General features: G+C 36.2%; 1 protein-coding gene across 2 annotated transcripts in view; it reads left to right on the top strand.

Annotated features, from left to right (window-relative positions):
* Positions 1-3696: 3696 nt before the first annotated feature.
* Positions 3697-11241, top strand: part of A1cf (APOBEC1 complementation factor) — a 64460-nt gene continuing 56915 nt past the window's right edge. For both annotated transcript variants that reach the window (XM_013017237.1, XM_013017236.1), the window contains exon 1: positions 3697-3792. The gene's annotated coding sequence lies outside the window, so the exon portion shown is untranslated. The remainder of the gene's footprint in view (positions 3793-11241) is intronic.

Genomic DNA, 11241 nt, shown 5'->3' with positions numbered 1-11241 from the left:
TTCTCTTTTACTGTCTTACTACTATCAATGGCCTTCCATTACTTATTTCAGTGTACCACTCCTTCCCACTGAGGGCATCCATATGTACTATTTCCACCAACTAGAATGACAATCCCCAATCCACACATCCTCCATGTTTCAATGCAAATATGATGTACTCTAGAAAGCTTTCTTGATCTACTTCCTTGTCCACTAGTCCTATAGTAGGTTAAGTGCCCTGTACTTCTCCTTTATAATATTTATTATAACAATAATGAGTTAACTGGTGTAGCATTTCCTCCATGTACCCTCTGTCTAGTTTGCCAACTATTGGATCAAAAAAGATTAGCATCATATTTTACAAACTTTTAAAACTGGGATTAATGATTACAAATAAGTTTTGCATTGTTACCCGTACACACAGACATACATGTTCCTAAAAAGGGATCTCATGAGTAATGCTTTTCCTTGATCATTACAATTCACTTGGTATTCTGAGCAATATGTTCTATTGTTTTTAATAAGATGGATATAAACCACTTTATTCATTCTATAACCTCCTCCTACTCTCATTTAAAATAGTTATCTACCTAACAAAACTTTACACCTACATATTGTATTTAGATAACTAGTGGAAAAAAATTGTTTACTATACACCATGACTCTAATCAATCTCATTCTGATTGGTTTGGTTTCTCTTTCCCAGAGTTAGTCTTCCCTCCTAGACAGCCTTTGGGAAAAAAGAAGCTAAGCTTTTATAGTTTGCTTTATTTCTGATCAACTGTGACAAAATGATTTAGCAAATAAAAGCAATAATATAGTAATGCTACCAAATTATTTACTGCTATTGTCTCCCAATTCAGAAACATTGTAAAAGGTACTGAATGAGGTATGAGGGATTTTGCTAGCATCCTGGCTTCCCACTCAAAATCTTAAGAGCTTGGTAATTACAATGATAAGAAGTTCAAAGAGTCTCATACAAAGAAGATCTAATTGGTGGGGGGGAGGGGAGGCGGGCGGAGAGGCTATTATAACAGTATAAAGATGAGGGAACAGTGGGGGGAAGTTGAGTAGAGATAGGAAGTTGAGTAGAGTAGGGAGACTTTTTGTGAGTTTTATATTCTTTGAGCCGAGGAAATACATACACTTGGTCATGTAGTCCAACAATCACTAATCATTAGACACTTGGGTTTAGTCAGGTGGGTTTCCGCTAACCAAGATGAGTGCTGTGCATTATCCTAACATTTGGAAATGTGATGTAGGCCTACCAAAACATGGACAACAGTTAAGTTCCTCCTAGAACTTCCTTTTGCCCCATATGTCTTCCAATTTGCCATCTCTCCACTCTTTCAAAGAGATTGGCAGCATTTTAATGTCCCAAAGGAAGAGACCGATGCAGATAACTCTGTATGTCTCCTATTTTTAATGTCTACAAGGAGGCGATGAGAGAAGAGTTTGCTGTTCTGGTCTTTCAGCTTACTTTCTGGTTCTAATTTCTCAAAATGACTCAGCATTTGTTAGTTTTAGTTTTCCTGTGTCCTTATCTATCATATTTCTGTCCCATTATGCAATTGGGAGAAGTGTACTAAAACTTTGAATTTTGATCCTTTTTAGTGATATGTCATATGACACATTCTGTCCCACAGAGCTAAGCAGTGGCAATGGCCCACAGCTCCCAGCCGGCCCTGCAATCAGGATGGGAAACAATCTGTAGTCTACTGTATACCATGTTACTCACCTATAGCGTTACATAGTGTAGGTGTAGTAAACGCACTGAGAAGTGATCTCATTGTTAGTCAAGGAGCATCTGTATGATTCATTTTTTTAGTATTTTTTAAATATTTTTATTGTTTTTAATAAAAAACAATTACATGAGCAAGATAATGAGTACATTTCTTATCAAGCATGGTAGCTTCCTCCTTTGTTTCCCCTTCCCATCCCTTCCCATCCTCCCCGCCCTCCCCCCCTTCCCCCCAACCCTCCCCCTCCCACCAAAGTTGTAAAGTTCGTTTTCGACATAATGACTTGTACTTATACTTGTCATGTTTTGCTGTTTCCACCAGGTACCTGTAATTCTTTTCTTCCCTTTTTTCATCTCTACTTGTAAACATTCTAGGCACCCACCATATAAAATATTAAGGAAACCTTCTCAGCATTATCAACCTCATAATACTAGCAAGTCTTTGTTGGATTAGGCTAACTCAAAGTGAGAATTCCCCACTCATTGGGAATCAAACAAGCCTAGGAGAACTAACCAGGGATTTCACTCTTGAGGAGAAAGTGTCTCTCACACAGGTATAAGCAGGGTAGAGCATGGAAACTTCCTCTAGTTCTCTCCCCAAGGAACACAATTCCAGAGCAAAAACACTTTAGTATGCATTTGATTTTTGCATGGGATACAACTTTGGCGGGGGAGGGGGAGTGGGAGATGGGAAGGGATGGGAAGAGGAAACAAAGGAGGAGGCAACAATGCTTGATAAGAAATGTACTCATTACCTTGCTCATGTAATTGTAATCCTTCTGTATGGTATTTTCAGAATAAAAATATGGACAAAAAATCACGATGCATCTGAAAAAATAAAACAAAAAAATGTCTAAATAAATCAAGCCTTTTTCATGTTTGAGAACTAAAAAACCAGGCAGAAGTTGAATGCCAACATATCTCTTTTCTCTTGTGTAATCATAGATGAGCTTAACTGGTAGATTTTCTTCTGTGTCTATATAACAGAAGAATGGCTTGTCCTATGTTTTTTCATGAACAAAAGTGTTCTCTAAATAGTTGGTTCCTAATATATCAGATTCCTCTCACTAGAACTGAGGCCAAGGAGACTATTTTTAACTTGAATTTGAGAACTTGTGGTCTATAATTCTTAAATCAAAATTTATTAAAAATTAAGAGGATTTGGGTTCTTCTTTATGTAAATTGACTTGTTTTACCCTTCAGATACAGACTGAAACTCTTAATGGGGAATTTATAGTGTAGACTTTACCTTGTTGAAAATACTGTTTCTCTGTCTGTAAGAAACATAGCTAACCAATGAGATTTCAGGTAATGAACAATAGCATTAGCTCTCATATGAGAGATGGCTCCTTCTTTTGTGTCAATAAGAAGCTTATATAAAAGAAGTCTATTTTCCCTAACCTGAGCTTTCCACTTGATTATGTATCTGTTTTGTGTACTTTATGTTCGCAAGCCATTTATCTAGATACTTGATCTAAAATTCAACACGTTACTCCATGTAATACAGTGATAGAAAAATTATAAAATAAAGAAATATTCTCCTAAACTACCTTAACCTTAAAATCATGTTGGTATAGGAAGAAAAAAAAAAGGAAAGGAAGGAAGGAAAGAAGGAAGAAAGAAAGAAAGAGAGAGAGAAAGAGAGAAAGAAAGAAAGAGAAAGAGAGGAAGGAAGGAAGGAAGGAAGGAAGGAAGGAAGGAGAGAGCAAGCTTAATTACTCAAATAGTAGCAAATGTTATTTTTTTAGATATATCTCAGTAAAATAAATTCAAAATAGTTTTCCCTCCTATTGTTTTCAATACAGGAGACATTTAATTATGTAAACAAAAACAAGGAGAGCAGTTTCATAGATTCTGTTTAGGCTGTAGTGATCCAATTATCTGGTCAAAGGGCTGCCTGGATGCAAGAGACAGGGTGAGTTAAAGTTTAACTCCTAGGAATTGTAAACCAAACCTAAAGCCACTGAACCTTTGGAGTTTGATATGATGATTAGAACATAACCAGAGTGACACGTTGAATTCGCCATAATCAAGGAACCTTTTTCCGGGTGGGGATCTCTGAAATTACTCAGGTATGGTCCATGCAATTTCATGTTTTCTTTTCAACTCCATAGGACTGTGGTTTCTGAGACAAATTAGAGCTTGAACTCTCTTCTATTGCTGAGACTAACCCAGGGAATTGTCTGGTTTGATTCTATACTAATGAGACAAATAGAAACAAAAAAAATGTATCGGAATAATCAAGTCATCTCAAAATGAGAAGGCTGCCATGCTTTGCTTCTGGGTTTCATATATCTAGAGTTTAAAAATATACAGATTCATTTTTGTAGGTTCAAAAGTGGGATGATTGTGTTTAAAAGTTTATTTAGCCCTGGTGAGAGAGTTGTATTTGACTGCCTGTTCTCATCCTAAAGCCCAGGAAACAGAAATGTAAATAGCAAGAGTACTAGGATTAACATTCTGGCAGATTTTGAGTTCCCGGTATGGTCATAATTACTATCATACATTAGACTTCTTATATTCAATTATCTCCACACTACCACCATCAGAAAAATAATTTATACTATATCCTTGATATTTCCTCTGCTATTAGTCTTTTAATCAAAAAAGAATTCTTATGCTATTTGCTATTCATTCTAGGAAGAGAAATAGTTATGCAAAAGTGACTTGCTTTAAATGTGTTAAATTTGAACCTTGGCATGGCTAATTATTAGATGAGTTCTACTGTTTGAGAAACTATAATGCAGATGTGTTTCACATTTTCAATTTGTTCACCCCCACAAAAAAAATTCATGTCAGGATATGATGGTTCTATCTAAGGAAATAAATCAATTCTTAATAAAAATATCCTATTCCTACCAGAACTGTCAAACTCCCCAATTGAAACTTTTTGGTTTTGTGATTAGTAAGTTTCAAAGAACAGGCTACAAGTTACACATGTTTCTTTACAATAGCACTTCTCAGATTGTATTGTATATCTCTAAGAAGATGAAGAACACAATATTGTCAGTGGTAAACTCCTCTCTTGTTATCAATTAAGAACATTGTAAAAAATATTGTTCTAGTCCAAAGCATGCTTTCTAGGGAACATGTACTGAGAGAATAAATCTGTAAATAAAATTTAAACCACTTGTTAAAGCAGTGATACTATCCCCAGCTAAAGACAGAGCAGTAGACCAATGACATACAGGGTCTGGGAACTGCACTAGAACACCATTAACAATAGCAGTTTTAGAAGAGGTGTGCATTTTGTTGTTCCAGTTTTTATCATGTATAAAAGAAGAGAGAAAATAGTTCAAAGAAAAATAAGTTGCTCTCAGCAAACCTAATAACATGACATAATCTCTAAATATACTGAATACTAGGTTATTTCCAACTGAGCTAGTACTAAGTTCATCTTGTGATATTTCAAATATCAACATTTCCTGCACTATGTAACAAATGTGCCACAACAACAACAACAACAAAATTGTCTACTACCTGGACATGTAGGCAGAGAAAGAGGGATGAGATCATTTAAAGAAGGTCATCTTACTATACATCTATTTTGCATAATAAAATTAATACATATTATGGCACTATGCTATCAAGTGCATTTCTAAGTAGCCTCCAAATGTTTATCTCCTGTTGTTGTTAAGAGTAACAATATAATTTGAAGATATTCTTAGGACAAAATTTAGGTATCAGCAAGTTAACTAACAGACTCAGCAAAACCCAATGAGCAAGAAGAGAGCCAGGTTCATAAACCAGGTGGTCTGACTACAGCTAACAAGTACAATTTACAATGTACGTAAATATGTTCATTCATGCAAGAGAGTACACTGCCTTTCTTAAGCTTAACTTTACAACAGAATATTTTCCAGGAAAAAAATCCATCAGTAGCTCTCAAACTTGATGTTCCTTAAAATACAGATTAAGAAAGAATAAATCACTTTTATAGCCCATGTCCAATACTCATAAGCAGGATCAACTGAATTCATTGCTTTTGAAATCATTACAGTCAAACACACCAAGGAATCATATGCTCTCATTATCTTTCAGCAAATAAGACTGTACGAGGTTTAGAGGCTTTTAAAATTAATTAGAAAAAGAACAGTGGACTTGTCTCCAGACAGAGCTAGATTGCAATTCTTTTTCCTTCCTCTTCCCCTATTTGTCACAGCCTCCAAGAACCTCTAAAACTGTCCATACTTACTCATTAACATCTCTTTGTCAAAACAAGTCATTAAAATAAGAAACTACATAAACAAAGAAGTTTTTATTAATCACAGATTCACTTCCATTTATTGAGAGACAAGCTATAATTCTTTTTTTAAACATTAAAATACAAGGCAGAATGAGAGGGAAAGAGGGAACCGCTTACACTAAGCAAAATGAAAGAAATGTAAAATATCAACTGATGTGGAAGAAATAGTTGTACTGTAAAAGCTCATAGAATTCACAAACTTTATAGACCATGATAATAACAATTTGCCTTGTGAAGGATAAAATGTGTTTGTGACTTACTAAGTATCACTATTCCACAATACTGTGAGATATGTGAGATCTATATAATCACCTAATCTCAATAAAATTTATTTTAAAAAACACAAGATATACTTGTGAGAATACGTCTCAAAACTCTTAGTGAAATGCCCAATGCCCCTTTTATTTAAACCCACAGGTCACTCGTGTTCAGTGTATACTCATTTTATCAAACATCCAGTTGATATTTGGAGAAAAAAAAACAACTGTTTTAGTAACTGTCTTTTAAAATACTGTCATCACCTAGAAAGCAAGGTAGTACTTTGGGCACTATTGCACAAGGGTGTTCATTGCCACATGTGTCTCTAAATGACTCAATAAGTTCAAACAAGACAGCATTGATCTACAGAGGATAAACACCATTTTATCTTATTCATGGAAACAGTAACCAGGCTCCTCTAAAGTGCACTTCTAACAGTCCAAATTCTCCTAGGAAAAGGGCTGGAAAAGGATCCTCAGTCAGTGCAGCATTGACAGCTTCTATTAGACATTCAAATCCCATCTGCTCCTTGACCTGACACAGCAATTTCAGGCAGTTATTATTAATAAATATTTATTGCCAATTGGATGAGGAAAGGTAGTTTGTAGTGACAAAGTCCTATCAAAACTACTCCAATTAGGTTACTGGCCTTAAACACTACAAATTTTCATTTCACAAGTACAGTTTTATGTAGAATATTTTTAATATATTTTTTGGGGGGGATCTGGTCATGGGGCCTGAACTCGGCCTGGGCGCTGTCCCTCAGCTCTTCAGCTCAGGGCTAACGCTCTACCACTTGAGCCACAGCGCCACTTCCGTCTTTTTTTTATTTTTCTTATGTGGTGCTGAGGAATAGAACCCAGGGCCTCAGGCATGCAAGGCAAGCACTCTACCACTGAGCCACCTTCCCAGCTATGTAAAATATTTTTGTGTGATGCAAATCAAACTTTAAAATACAGCCATCCCTTGGTAACTGCTGGGGATTAATTCCAGAGCCCCATGTGGGTACCAAAACCTTCAGACGCTCAAGACCCTAATAAAAATGATATAATGGATGCATATACTCCTCTATGGTTAAGTGCTCTTCAGACTCTTTTTATAATATCTAATACAATGTAAAGACTAAATAGTTGTTATACTGCACCATTTAGAAATCATCCTTTATGTGTTTTGTTCAAACACAATATTTTTCAGATATTTTCAGTCTGTGAATGGGGAATCCACAGATTCAGAGGGTTAAATGTATTTCCATTGGTAGAAATAATCATCTTTACTAAACTATTCTGATGTCTTGATCACTCTCTAATTTTATTATATTAAAATATGCCAGCTATTAGCATACAGACTTCTAGATGGAGTGTTACATGTATTAATATTCCCATGGAATATATTTTCCAACAAGACTTTTCAACTGATAATATCAAGAGAGGAGGATTAACAGGTACATAACTTCCTCTGTGTGCCATATTCTGTGCCAGTAAATAATATGTCTAAAGAGAATTTGTACATAACAATTCAGCCAGACAGAATGTCTAAGGAAGCAAATTGAATTTGTAATTCTGTAAAAATCCCACTTCCAGTTAGGCAGTAATGTCTTCCCTTCCTCCAGCAGTTAGAAAATTATCATTGCTTTGGGACGCCCAATTGATTTAAAAAGCACTAGATTTAAATAAGTACTGTAGCACTTATTGCTAGAGATATTCTAGTTTACAAACATTGCATACAGAAGAGTTTTGCATGGGTTGATGTCAACTTTCTTCATGTTTACTGTCATACAAGTCGTTTCTTCACAATTATTGAATCATGATTTGTCATTCCAGTGGTACAAAGTTGGTTAACCAAAAATTACTCTTGCCTATTCTGTTTATACTTTAATTACTGATAAGGTAGTGGCCCTTCACTCTATTTCATATTATTTCATTTATTAATCCATTAAGATGGTAGATGAAATGATGAATATTATGGTACACATGGAGAAAGAGACAAACCAGTCTGGGACATGCAAGTCCTGGTTAAAAAAAAAAACTTCAAGAAGAAGTTGAACCAGTCAAGATACCAATACAACACAGTGAAAGAAAAAGGAAAAGAGGATAATAAAATTGCTAGCAGACTGGCAGGGGACTGGAAAAACATGTACAAATGCAGTGGGCTTTCATTTCTAGTACCTTTCATATTCTTCTATTTATCTATTTCATTGGGTTTCTGTAAAGTGCTTATTTAGTCATTAGGATCTTCAGAATGAAGTATATAGGCTTACTAGATTTACTTTTTTTTTGTAACTTTTTTTTTGGGGGGGTCCGGTCGTGGGGCCTGAACTCTGGGCCTGGGCACTGTCCCTCAGCTCTTCAGCTCAAGGCTAGCGCTCTACCACTTGAGCCACAGCGCCACTTCTGGCTTTTTTCTTTTTGCTTATGTGGTGCTGAGGAATCGAACCCAGGGCTGCTGGCATGCAAGGCAAGCGCTCTACCACTGAGCCACCTTCCCAGCCTGCCTTACTAGATTTACTTAAGCAGCAGTCCTCTGATTGTCTGCACTAGAAGTCTGAAATAAAAAATCTGCTACCAAGGAGGTTAAATTGGGCTGGCACATATGGATGTCTATCCTAGGATATTTCTTATTTTCTTTCTTTCTTTCTTTCTTTTTTTTATTGTGACAATACTATACAGAGGGGTTACAATTACATGGGCAAGATAACAAGTACATTTCTTATCAAGCATTGTTGCCTCCTTTCTGTTTCCTAGGATATTTCTTTCTAATCCACTGTCCATTTCATTTTCATATAACTTCTGCTACCTGTCACGCACATTGGAACTGAAGGAAATTATAGATCTTTCTTCCCTCCTTCCTTTTTTTAAAATCGTTGTCCTAGGATTTGAACTCAGGTCTTGGGCACTGTCTGAGCTTTTGTGCTCAAGACTAGCACTCTACTACTTTGAGCCACAGTGCCAACTCCAAATTTTTGGTAGTTAATTGGAGAAAAGAGTCTCATATTTTCCTGCTTACGCTGGCTTCAAAATCCTGATCCTCAGATCTCAGCCTCCTGAGTACATACATTTACAGGTATAAGCCACCAATGCCTGGCTATATGAGATCTTTTGATAGAGGAAAGCTAAGTGAATTTCCCAAAGACAGAAGATATATTTGAGTTGGATAGGAATCCAGATGCAAAACTCCAACCCTCACATAGGCCCTTACTGTCCTACCACCTCCCAACCTACAAATTTCTAATTCAACCAATTCTGTAAGCAAATTCTAGGAGAAAGATGAATAAGGCTTCCACAATGAAGAGGAATTCTTTTTTCCTTTAGTCCCCTCATTCTTTCTCTAAGTAGACTCAGATAAAACACTACCAGAGACTCAGGTTAAGGGAGACCAATTTTGTGAGCTGGGAGATGGCTAGGATCAACTCACATTAGAAATACATGCACCAGGGGCTGGGAAGGTGGCTCAGTGGAAGAGCCCTTGCCTTGCATGCCTGAGGCCCTGGGTTCAATTCCTCAGCACCACATAAGCAAAAAGAAAAAAAGCTGGGAGTGGCGCTGTGGCTCAAGTGGTAGAGTGCTAGCTTGAGCTGAAGAGCTGAGTGACAGTGCCCAGGCCCAGAGTTCAGGCTCCACAACCGGACCCTAAAAAATAAAAAATTTAAAAAAGTTTAAAAAGAAATACATGCACCATAAATTTAGAAACAGGAGAACCATGGAGCATCACTAAAAACAAAGTAATTGTCCTGACAGATTCAGCTGCCATGAACTCAAATGCTTAGTGTTGAAAAAGAATACAGCACCTCTCATCTACAAGATGTACCCTTCACCCAAGGGAAAAATAACTGGGCTGCTAAGTCCATGTCACTAAGGGTATTCCATATTATGCTACCTAATTTAGACGTTTAAATGGAAACACAGATATTACCAAATACCAGATCTACCAGCTCAAATAGTAATTCATCCAGGATGGGTGTAATAAGATTTGCTTGTTATAAATCAAATTTATTAGGATTCAGTGTGTAAGCTATGAAGATATGGCAGTCTAAAATCTCCTATCAGATTAAAAAATCTAGCAAAGTATTGTGGGAAAAGTATATGCATAGGAAAAGTAAGTTTGAATGGTGAGAAAGAGAAGACCTGGTAGATGACAGCCTAGAGTAAACAGAAGGAGATGGCAGGGACTTGAAAGTAATATTGTCTGTTTCTTGAGAAGAGTTTACTCATTAAATGTTTTGATTTGTTATTAAAATCAATCAGGCATCACATTTACAAACATGAGTCCCTCCATGTTGCTTCTTTATTGTAACAGATACTTAATATGGGTGCATTGACTTGAAATGCTATCACCCAGGAAATGTCATGTGGTCCCTTAATATTTTAAATGATATTAATTTAAGTGATATTTTATTCTAAGAGAAAACATTATACAGTGTCCAGAAATTTCCCCTTAAGAAGCAAGCCATACAGTCAAACATTTTCCATTAAAATAAGTCAATAACTCAGAATTACAATACTTACAGCCCAGTGGTACGGAGTGTTGGCATGACAGAAAGAAACCGATTCTATGTTAAAGTAATAGATTTGAGACTCAGAATTTCTAGGCTTAACTCCTATCACTTACTAGCATGTGACACTGAACAAAGAATTTCTTAGTACTTAAATCCTCAGCTGTTAAAGCCAGCATTAAGTAGATTAGAAATTATTATATGCAGTGTTTAGAACAATACTGAGTTATTATAGCCATAATTCTCATCACATCTCTGTGTGAACAAGACAATGCTTCAGTAGAAGTAAATGGGGGTAGGATAAGAAGAGGAAATGTAGACAGTGGGTTTGAGACTGAATTAAAGTAGATGACATTTTAACTTGATCCTCATCACTGGCTTCTAAGGAAATATTGAGGCTCTCTCTCCCTAGCTGTTGCAGTTTTTCCAAAGTAGAAATGATTTCTGACCGACCCACCTGATTTAGTTGATATAGAACAATTTGATAGAACCTGGGCCATTATCAAGGAAAGCAGAATAAACAAGAAG

The sequence above is a fragment of the Dipodomys ordii genome, unplaced genomic scaffold, assembly GCF_000151885.1.
Source record: "Dipodomys ordii isolate 6190 unplaced genomic scaffold, Dord_2.0 Scaffold34, whole genome shotgun sequence".
Taxonomy (NCBI): Eukaryota; Metazoa; Chordata; class Mammalia; order Rodentia; family Heteromyidae; genus Dipodomys; species Dipodomys ordii.
Note: the sequence above shows the minus strand (reverse complement) of the source record. Positions and strands in the feature narration are given on the sequence as shown.